Source organism: Pseudophryne corroboree, chromosome 3, assembly GCF_028390025.1.
Source record: "Pseudophryne corroboree isolate aPseCor3 chromosome 3, aPseCor3.hap2, whole genome shotgun sequence".
Classification (NCBI taxonomy): Eukaryota; Metazoa; Chordata; class Amphibia; order Anura; family Myobatrachidae; genus Pseudophryne; species Pseudophryne corroboree.
Genome location: NC_086446.1, coordinates 18,811,189 through 18,823,315, shown reverse-complemented (window position 1 = coordinate 18,823,315; position 12,127 = coordinate 18,811,189). Strand labels below are relative to the sequence as shown.

The 12,127-nt window shown below is 37.0% G+C and overlaps 1 protein-coding gene across 1 annotated transcript in view; it reads left to right on the top strand.

The window, feature by feature from the left end:
- Positions 1 to 12,127, top strand: part of LOC135054537 (nicotinamide N-methyltransferase-like) — a 79,479-nt gene that overhangs the window by 15,617 nt on the left and 51,735 nt on the right. The gene's annotated exons all lie outside the window — the stretch shown is intronic.

Below are 12,127 nucleotides of genomic sequence, written 5' to 3'. Positions count from 1 at the left end.
ATTACGGTAGTTAGGAACATATTCACGTCTGAATACTTCATTATCATAATCCTCAGTGACTTTTCTTCGTCTAGCTTGGACATGATAGTCTCTTTGATAGGGTTTATTAGTGACGTTACTACTCCAATCATGTACCTTTCCATTTATATAATCTAATTTATCCCTCGCAAACTTCTTTTGTTTGCGTGTGATGATCTCTTTTTCAAGAGAGTCCAACTCCTGCTGAAGATCCACAACATCCCTCTTAAAATCCTCATCATCATTAAATTTATTCAAAATAACCTCCAATTCATTGAGATCCACCTCTAAAGTGTCCAACTCTTTCTTTCTTTCTTTCTTTCTTTCTTTCTTTCTTTCTTTCTTTCTTTCTTTCTTTCTTTCTTTGTAATATAATAAGTTCCACTAATTTTGCCGCATTATCATCCAATATTTTATTCCAATTTTTATTAAACTCTTCATTGTTAGATCCCATGATTGGAGTTTTATTTAACCTCAGACCTCTTGGAACACGTCCAACTTCCAGATATTTTTCAAGTGTTATGAGGTCGTACCAGCTTTTAAGTTCTCTAGTGGCCAACTTCTCCATCTTATTGAGTAGATGGTAATACTCATCTGCATCCTCCTCAATTTGCTCCATATCCTCTCCTTCTTCTAAGAAAATTGTTTTGCATTTTAAGCTTTTACCTTTGCGGTCACTAAATAACGGCATGTTGTTAAGCTGCAAATGGAGAGTAGCTAACAGAAATGCAAAATATGACAAGAATTACTCTCCCACTGCGCTATTTCAAATAAAACACTAAAATGAATTAATTATATGGCTGCCTGTATCCTCTAAGTTCCCTGTTAGGAGGAACTAAATGTGTGAAAATATGAAACGAAATAGAGAAGATGGCGCCAAGGGAGTTATATCAACGCCCTACCTAAAAACGGACCCTTACAGTACTCTCCAGGTAAATTACATCAGATAACAAATACTAACATAAAAATGTATTAAAACAACATATAAACCCGACACAAATGTTCATAAGTATACAGAGTTGATACATTTACATTTGTCTCACAATTTGAACAATCAGTTTGTAGTGATGAGGAAAAAGCTAGATATATCACTACGATTTCCTCCTTCTCCTTATTGTAGATTCGAAGGTAACATCAGATAATAGATAGATAAATAACCCAACGCGTTTCGTCTTGTTCCAAGACTTCATCAGGGGTAAAATCTACAATTGTAGAATAATAAGTCAAAACAAATGCATAGTAATAAGCATCTTGCACTCACATATAACATGACATATTGGTATCAAAAGAAGAAATAAACATAAACCTAAAAATAAGAATATTGATGAAAAAATGATAAATAATAAACGAAGAAATAAATATAATAAAAGTAAAAATAATTTATAAACAAATATGTCTGATCTTTATATAAATAAATGAAGTCCTTGTATGGTTAAACATGTACATGAGTGTATATATACTGGAAACGTGATGTATGTATGAAAAAATGAATGAGATGAAGAGTTATCAACTTGAAAATGGCCCCACTTGTACACGTCTATATGTCAAGTGGTAACATTTAATAACCAATGATAAATACACCGGGGAAATCTTATGATTTTTAAAGATCATCTGACATTCAATTCCTCTACGTGCACATGATATATAATGAAACTACGTTATATTAGTATGAAAATTCAGTACTGGCCATTAACTACACTGACAATATCTCCATCTCTACACACTAGATACACTTTATCTACTTCAAAGGAATGCTATCATATCGATATTCTCATTCAACCCTTTCGGTATAAGTGTATTTAAAGAATAAATCCAGAAAGATTCCCTTCGAGCAAGCTGGAGGTCCCTATCGCCTCCCCTCTTATCTTCGGGTACATGTTCCACAACATTAAATGGTAAGCCCTGAATTTCGGACCTATGTTTTTCCTGGAAGTGCCTGGGGAGGCTATGATTCTGGACCTTATTCTTGATGTTTCGTAAGTGTTCCTGTATTCTAATTTTGAGACACCTCTTTGTTTTACCAATATAAGAGAGTTTGCAACTGCAATCTATCTTATAGATGACGTAATTGGTATTGCACGTAACAATGGACTTTAGTATAAAAACCCTTTTAGTCTCATCTTTCCAGCAGAAACTCTTTTTGTCGATGAAGCGGCAACAATTACACTTATTGCAGGGAAACAGCCCTGCTCTCTTCATGAGTGGGTGTTGGTTGGAATTATCTTCTTTTTTCCGATGTTCTGTCTGTAATTGACTAGGAGCAAGGATACTTTTAAGGTTCTTAGATCTCCTAAAGACAATACTTGGTCTACTGGGTAGATGAGGCCCTAAAACTGGATCTTTAAGTAAAAGGTGCCAGTGTTTATTCATAATACGTTTGATAGTTCTGTTTTCTTGATTGAACTGTGTTACAAATGGTCTCTCTCCCCGGTGTCCATCCTGTATACGATCTCTCGTCATAAGGAGGCTGTTCCTGTCAATTTCGGAAGCACGGGCTTGGTCTATTCGTAGAGTTCACTGTAACCCCTATCTATGAACTGAAGAATTAATGATGATGACTGTTCTAATATGCATCCATACTGCTGCAGTTTTTCCTAATCCGTATAAATTGGGAATATGGTACCGCGGTTTTCCACCGGGAAAGGTGGCAGCTGTCGGAAGGAATGAAACTATTGGCATCAGTTTTCTTGAAAAAGGTTTTAGTACTCAAAGGGCCATCTTCTTCAATTTTCAAAAGAACATCCAGGTAGTCAATGGCTACAGGGTGTTGTTTGTAAGTAAACTTGAGGTTATAATGATTAATTTGAATGTCAGATATAAAACTCGTCAGGTTTTCAACCTCACCGTCCCAGATGAAGATCAAGTCGTCGATGTATCATTTGTAGAATTTGATGTTAGTACATCTAAAATCTCCATCCACATACAGAATTTCATTTTCCCAACAGTCCATATAGATGTTTGCATATGAAGGGGCGAACTTGGTACCCATCGCCGTACCCTGTTTCTGTAGATAGTATTTTTCTTGAAATTCAAAATAATTATGGTTAAGGACAAACCTAATACTATCCACAAGGAAATCTCTCTCTTCTCTGCTGACATTATGGTCTAAAATCAGGATCTTACTCACTGCTTCACATCCTTTATCGTGGGGGATGGATGTATAAAGTGCCTGTACATCCACCGTGACCCACCGGTATGTGGATTTCCATTGGAGGTCCCTGAGTGAATTCAGTAGACCGGTGGAGTCTTTCAGATAGGACAGTTGTTTTTTTACATATGGTTGGAGTTTTAAATCCAGATAATGTGACAAACAGGATGTCAGGGAATCAACCCCTGCCACTATGGGTCTTCCTGGGGGAGGGATCGTGCCCTTGTGCACTTTAGGCAGATGGTAAAAAACTGGATTCCTTGGTTTCTTATTGTACAGATATTCAAATTCTTCCTTACACAGGACACCTCTGTTTTTAGCGGCGTGTAGAAGATAATAAAGATCCTCTACAAACTTTTCGGTAGGATCACCTATAAGCTGTTCATAGGTTCTAGTATCATTAATTTGACTCAAAGCCTCTTTGACATATGCCGACTTCTCTTGTAGTACCACCGCCCCTCCTTTATCTGCAGTTTTTATGATTATTTCGTCATTATTCTTGAGTTGTTTAACCGCGAGTCTCTCTTGTGGAGTAAGGTTATCACAAAATCTGTCATCCTTGATTTTTAGTTTCCTGAAATCTTCTTTGACTGAGTCAAAAAAGAAGTCTATATGGTTACCTCTAGATTACACCGAGTAGTACCTGGAAGGTGGTGCTACTAACGTTTTTTTTCTTGGTTCAAAGTCCAATTTCGGCACTGGGTTTTTCAAATAGTGTCTCTTCAAGGTTAAATTACGGACATATTTATTGAGATCAACATATAAGTTGAACTTGTCCACATGTTGGTTGGGAGCGAATTTTAGACCTTTATTCAGTACTGATGTCTGTGGGACTGATAATTTCTTTTCAGTAAGGTTGATGATGCTTGACTGGGCATTTCTCGTAGGAAGTTGCTCGCTCTTCTTTTTTTGATGGGCGACCTTTCTTCCACCCCTTGTTCCTCTTCTCCTGGGTGTAGAAGCCTTTTCACCCCCTGAGGGGAATCCAACCTGGTATGTAGATGTTCTCGTTCTTGAAAATGTGGTAGATCTCCCCTCTTTTTTTCCCCTAAAAAAGTCCTTCCTTTGGGGGATACAGACCTACGAAATTCATATCCATTGTTGTATGAGGGTCTTTGGCGTTTACCCACAGGGGATTGATGGTGTTGGTATAATGGTTTCGTCCCATATCTACGTCTAGGTGATTGATAGGAATTTCTTCTCATATAGTAATTTTCACCTTGTCTATTACGGTAGTTAGGAACATATTCACGTCTGAATACTTCATTATCATAATCCTCAGTGACTTTTCTTCGTCTAGCTTGGACATGATAGTCTCTTTGATAGGGTTTATTAGTGACTTTACTACTCCAATCATGTACCTTTCCATTTATATAATCTAATTTATCCCTCGCAAACTTCTTTTGTTTGCGTGTGATGATCTCTTTTTCAAGAGAGTCCAACTCCTGCTGAAGATCCACATCCCTCTTAAAATCCTCATCATCATTAAATTTATTCAAAATAACCTCCAATTCATTGAGATCCACCTCTAAAGTGTCCAACTCTTTCTTTCTTTCTAATATTATAAGTTCCACTAATTTTGCCGCACTATCATCCAATATTTTATTCCAATTTTTATTAAACTCTTCATTGTTAGATCCCATGATTGGAGTTTTATTTAACCTCAGACCTCTTGGAACACGTCCAACTTCCAGATATTTTTCAAGTGTTATGAGGTCGTACCAGCTTTTAAGTTCTCTAGTGGCCAACTTCTCCATCTTATTGAGTAGATGGTAATACTCATCTGCATCCTCCTCAATTTGCTCCATATCCTGTCCTTCTTCTAAGAAAATTGTTTTGCATTTTAAGCTTCTACCTTTGCGGTCACTAAATAACGGCATGTTGTTAAGCTGCAAATGGAGAGTAGCTAACAGAAATGCAAAATATGACCAGAATTACTCTCCCACTGCGCTATTTCAAATAAAACACTAAAATGAATTCATTATATGGCTGCCTGTATCCTCTAAGTTCCCTGTTAGGAGGAACTAAATGTGTGAAAATATGAAACGAAATAGAGGAGATGGCGCCAAGGGAGTTATATCAACGCCCTACCTAAAAATGGACCCTTACAGTACTCTCCGGATAAATTACGTCAGATAACAAATACTAACATAAAAATTTATTAAAACAACATATAAACCCGACACAAATGTTCATAAGTATACAGAGTTGATACATTTACATTTGTCTCACAATTTGAACAATCAGTTTGTAGTGATGAGGAAAAAGCTAGATATATCACTACGATTTCCTCCTTCTCCTTATTGTAGATTCGGAGGTAACATCAGATCATAGATAGATAAATAACCCAACGCGTTTCGTCTTGTTCCAAGACTTCATCAGGGGTAAAATCTACAATTGTAGAATAATAAGTCAAAACAAATGCATAGTAATAAGCATCTTACACTCACATATAACATGACATATTGGTATCAAAAGAAGAAATAAACATAAACCTAAAAATAAGAATATTGATGAAAAAATTATAAATAATAAACGAAGAAATAAATATAATAAAAGTAAAAATAATTTATAAACAAATATGTCTGATCTTTATATAAATAAATTAAGTCCTTGTATGGTTAAACATGTACATGAGTGTATATATACTGGAAACGTGATGTATGTATGAAAAAAATGAATGAGATGAAGAGTTATCAACTTGAAAATGGCCCCACTTGTACACGTCTATATGTCAAGTGGTAACATTTAATAACCAATGATAAATACACCGGGGAAATCTTATGATTTTTAAAGATCATCTGACATTCAATTCCTCTACGTGCACATGATATATAATGAAACTACGTTACATTAGTATGAAAATTCAGTACTGGCCATTAACTACACTGACAATATCTCCATCTCTACACACTAGATACACTTTATCTACTTCAAAGGAATGCTATCATATCGATATTCTCATTCAACCCTTTCGGTATAAGTGTATTTAAAGAATAAATCCAGAAAGATTGCCTTCGAGCAAGCTGGAGGTCCCTATCGCCTCCCCTCTTATCTTCGGGTACATGTTCCACAACATTAAATGTTAAGCCCTGAATTTCGGACCTATGTTTTTCCTGGAAGTGCCTGGGGAGGCTATGATTCTGGACCTTATTCTTGATGTTTCGTAAGTGTTCCTGTATTCTAATTTTGAGACACCTCTTTGTTTTACCAATATAAGAGAGTTTGCAACTGCAATCTATCTTATAGATGACGTAATTGGTATTGCACGTAACAATGGACTTTAGTCTAAAAACCCTTTTAGTCTCATCTTTCCAGCAGAAACTCTTTTTGTCGATGAAGCGGCAACAATTGCACTTATTGCAGGGAAACAGCCCTGCTCTCTTCATGAGTGGGTGTTGGTTGGAATTATCTTCTTTTTTCCGATGTTCTGTCTGTAATTGACTAGGAGCAAGGATACTTTTAAGGTTCTTAGATCTCCTAAAGACAATACTTGGTCTACTGGGTAGATGAGGCCCTAAAACTGGATCTTTAAGTAAAAGGTGCCAGTGTTTATTCATAATACGTTTGATAGTTCTGTTTTCTTGATTGAACTGTGTTACAAATGGTCTCTCTCCCCGGTGTCCATCCTGTATACGATCTCTCGTCATAAAGAGGCTGTTCCTGTCAATTTCGGAAGCACGGGCTTGGTCTATTCGTAGAGTCTTTTCACTGTAACCCCTATCTATGAACTGAAGAACTAATGATGATGACTGTTCCAATATGCATCCATACTGCTGCAGTTTTTCCTAATCCGTATAAATTGGGAATATGGTACCGCGGTTTTCCAGTGGGAAAGGTGGCAGCTGTCGGAAGGAATGAAACTATTGGCATCAGTTTTCTTGAAAAAGGTTTTAGTACTCAAAGAGCCATCTTCTTCAATTTTCAAAAGAACATCCAGGTAGTCAATGGCTGCAGGGTGTTGTTTGTAAGTAAACTTGAGGTTATAATGATTAATTTGAATGTCAGATATAAAACTCGTCAGGTTTTCAACCTCACCATCCCAGATGAAGATCAAGTCGTCGATGTATCATTTGTAGAATTTGATGTTAGTACATCTAAAATCTCCATCCACATACAGAATTTCATTTTCCCAACAGTCCATATAGATGTTTGCATATGAAGGGGCGAACTTGGTACCCATCGCCGTACCCTGTTTCGTAGACAGTATTTTTCTTGAAATTCAAAATAATTATGGTTAAGGACAAACCTAATACTATCCACAAGGAAATCTCTCTCTTCTCTGCTGACATTATGGTCTAAAATCAGGATCTTACTCACTGCTTCACATCCTTTATCGTGGGGGATGGATGTATAAAGTGCCTGTACATCCACCGTGACCCACCGGTATGTGGATTGCCATTGGAGGTCCCTGAGTGAATTCAGTAGACCGGTGGAGTCTTTCAGGTAGGACAGTTGTTTTTTTACATATGGTTGGAGTTTTAAATCCAGATAATGTGACAAACAGGATGTCAAGGAATCAACCCCTGCCACTATGGGTCTTCCTGGGGGAGGGATCGTGCCCTTGTGCACTTTAGGCAGATGGTAAAAAACTGGAATCCTTGGTTTCTTATTGTACAGATATTCAAATTCTTCCTTACACAGGACACCTCTGTTTTTAGCGGCGTGTAGAAGATCGTAAAGATCCTCTATAAACTTTTCGGTAGGATCACCTATAAGCTGTTCATAGGTTCTAGTATCATTAATTTGACTCAAAGCCTCTTTGACATATGCCGACTTCTCTTGTAGTACCACCGCCCCTCCTTTATCTGCAGTTTTTATGATTATTTAGTCATTATTCTTGAGTTGTTTAACCGCGAGTCTCTCTTGTGGAGTAAGGTTATCACAAAATCTGTCATCCTTGATTTTTAGTTTCCTGAAATCTTCTTTGACTGAGTCAAAAAAGAAGTCTATATGGTTACCTCTAGATTCCACCGAGTAGTACCTGGAAGGTGGTGCTACTAACGTTTTTTTTCTTGGTTCAAAGTCCAATTTCGGCACTGGGTTTTTCAAATAGTGTCTCTTCAAGGTTAAATTACGGACATATTTATTGAGATCAACATATAAGTTGAACTTGTCCACATGTTGGTTGGGAGCGAATTTTAGACCTTTATTCAGTACTGATGTCTGTGGGACTGATAATTTCTTTTCAGTAAGGTTGATGATGCTTGACTGGGCATTTCTCGTAGGAAGTTGATCGCTCTTCTTTTTTTGATGGGCGACCTTTCTTCCACCCCTTGTTCCTCTTCTCCTGGGTGTAGAAGCCTTTTCACCCCCTGAGGGGAATCCAACCTGGTATGTAGATGTTCTCGTTCTTGAAAATGTGGTAGATCTCCCCTCTTTTTTTCCCCTAAAAAAGTCCTTCCTTTGGGGGATACAGACCTACGAAATTCATATCCATTGTTGTATGAGGGTCTTCGGCGTTTACCCACAGGGGATTGATGGTGTTGGTATAATGGTTTCGTCCCATATCTACGTCTAGGTGATTGATAGGAATTTCTTCTCATATAGTAATTTTCACCTTGTCTATTACGGTAGTTAGGAACATATTCACGTCTGAATACTTCATTATCATAATCCTCAGTGACTTTTCTTCGTCTAGCTTGGACATGATAGTCTCTTTGATAGGGTTTATTAGTGACGTTACTACTCCAATCATGTACCTTTCCATTTATATAATCTAATTTATCCCTCGCAAACTTCTTTTGTTTGCGTGTGATGATCTCTTTTTCAAGAGAGTCCAACTCCTGCTGAAGATCCACAACATCCCTCTTAAAATCCTCATCATCATTAAATTTATTCAAAATGACCTCCAATTCATTGAGATCCACCTCTAAAGTGTCCAACTCTTTCTTTCTTTGTAATATAATAAGTTCCACTAATTTTGCCGCACTATCATCCAATATTTTATTCCAATTTTTATTAAACTCTTCATTGTTAGATCCCATGATTGGAGTTTTATTTAACCTCAGACCTCTTGGAACACGTCCAACTTCCAGATATTTTTCAAGTGTTATGAGGTCGTACCAGCTTTTAAGTTCTCTAGTGGCCAACTTCTCCATCTTATTGAGTAGATGGTAATACTCATCTGCATCCTCCTCAATTTGCTCCATATCCTGTCCTTCTTCTAAGAAAATTGTTTTGCATTTTAAGCTTCTACCTTTGCGGTCACTAAATAACGGCATGTTGTTAAGCTGCAAATGGAGAGTAGCTAACAGAAATGCAAAATATGACAAGAATTACTCTCCCACTGCGCTATTTCAAATAAAACACTAAAATGAATTCATTATATGGCTGCCTGTATCCTCTAAGTTCCCTGTTAGGAGGAACTAAATGTGTGAAAATATGAAACGAAATAGAGGAGATGGCGCCAAGGGAGTTATATCAACGCCCTACCTAAAAATGGACTCTTACAGTACTCTCCGGATAAATTACGTCAGATAACAAATACTAACATAAAAATGTATTAAAACAACATATAAACCCGACACAAATGTTCATAAGTATACAGAGTTGATACATTTACATTTGTCTCACAATTTGAACAATCAGTTTGTAGTGATGAGGAAAAAGCTAGATATATCACTACGATTTCCTCCTTCTCCTTATTGTAGATTCGGAGGTAACATCAGATCATAGATAGATAAATAACCCAACGCGTTTCGTCTTGTTCCAAGACTTCATCAGGGGTAAAATCTACAATTGTAGAATAATAAGTCAAAACAAATGCATAGTAATAAGCATCTTACACTCACATATAACATGACATATTGGTATCAAAAGAAGAAATAAACATAAACCTAAAAATAAGAATATTGATGAAAAAATGATAAATAATAAACGAAGAAATAAATATAATAAAAGTAAAAATAATTTATAAACAAATATGTCTGATCTTTATATAAATAAATTAAGTCCTTGTATGGTTAAACATGTACATGAGTGTATATATACTGGAAACGTGATGTATGTATGAAAAAAATGAATGAGATGAAGAGTTATCAACTTGAAAATGGCCCCACTTGTACACGTCTATATGTCAAGTGGTAACATTTAATAACCAATGATAAATACACCGGGGAAATCTTATGATTTTTAAAGATCATCTGACATTCAATTCCTCTACGTGCACATGATATATAATGAAACTACGTTACATTAGTATGAAAATTCAGTACTGGCCATTAACTACACTGACAATATCTCCATCTCTACACACTAGATACACTTTATCTACTTCAAAGGAATGCTATCATATCGATATTCTCATTCAACCCTTTCGGTATAAGTGTATTTAAAGAATAAATCCAGAAAGATTGCCTTCGAGCAAGCTGGAGGTCCCTATCGCCTCCCCTCTTATCTTCGGGTACATGTTCCACAACATTAAATGTTAAGCCCTGAATTTCGGACCTATGTTTTTCCTGGAAGTGCCTGGGGAGGCTATGATTCTGGACCTTATTCTTGATGTTTCGTAAGTGTTCCTGTATTCTAATTTTGAGACACCTCTTTGTTTTACCAATATAAGAGAGTTTGCAACTGCAATCTATCTTATAGATGACGTAATTGGTATTGCACGTAACAATGGACTTTAGTCTAAAAACCCTTTTAGTCTCATCTTTCCAGCAGAAACTCTTTTTGTTGATGAAGCGGCAACAATTGCACTTATTGCAGGGAAACAGCCCTGCTCTCTTCATGAGTGGGTGTTGGTTGGAATTATCTTCTTTTTTCCAATGTTCTGTCTGTAATTGACTAGGAGCAAGGATACTTTTAAGGTTCTTAGATCTCCTAAAGACAATACTTGGTCTACTGGGTAGATGAGGCCCTAAAACTGGATCTTTAAGTAAAAGGTGCCAGTGTTTATTCATAATACGTTTGATAGTTCTGTTTTCTTGATTGAACTGTGTTACAAATGGTCTCTCTCCCCGGTGTCCATCCTGTATATGATCTCTCGTCATAAAGAGGCTGTTCCTGTCAATTTCGGAAGCACGGGCTTGGTCTATTCGTAGAGTCTTTTCACTGTAACCCCTATCTATGAACTGAAGAACTAATGATGATGACTGTTCCAATATGCATCCATACTGCTGCAGTTTTTCCTAATCCGTATAAATTGGGAATATGGTACCGCGGTTTTCCACCGGGAAAGGTGGCAGCTGTCGGAAGGAATGAAACTATTGGCATCAGTTTTCTTGAAAAAGGTTTTAGTACTCAAAGAGCCATCTTCTTCAATTTTCAAAAGAACATCCAGGTAGTCAATGGCTACAGGGTGTTGTTTGTAAGTAAACTTGAGGTTATAATGATTAATTTGAATGTCAGATATAAAACTCGTCAGGTTTTCAACCTCACCGTCCCAGATGAAGATCAAGTCGTCGATGTATCATTTGTAGAATTTGATGTTAGTACATCTAAAATCTCCATCCACATACAGAATTTCATTTTCCCAACAGTCCATATAGATGTTTGCATATGAAGGGGCGAACTTGGTACCCATCGCCGTACCCTGTTTCGTAGACAGTATTTTTCTTGAAATTCAAAATAATTATGGTTAAGGACAAACCTAATACTATCCACAAGGAAATCTCTCTCTTCTCTGCTGACATTATGGTCTAAAATCAGGATCTTACTCACTGCTTCACATCCTTTATCGTGGGGGATGGATGTATAAAGTGCCTGTACATCCACCGTGACCCACCGGTATGTGGATTGCCATTGGAGGTCCCTGAGTGAATTCAGTAGACCGGTGGAGTCTTTCAGGTAGGACAGTTGTTTTTTTACATATGGTTGGAGTTTTAAATCCAGATAATGTGACAAACAGGATGTCAAGGAATCAACCCCTGCCACTATGGGTCTTCCTGGGGGAGGGATCGTGCCCTTGTGCACTTTAGGCAGATGGTAAAAAACTGGAATCCTTGGTTTCTTATTGTA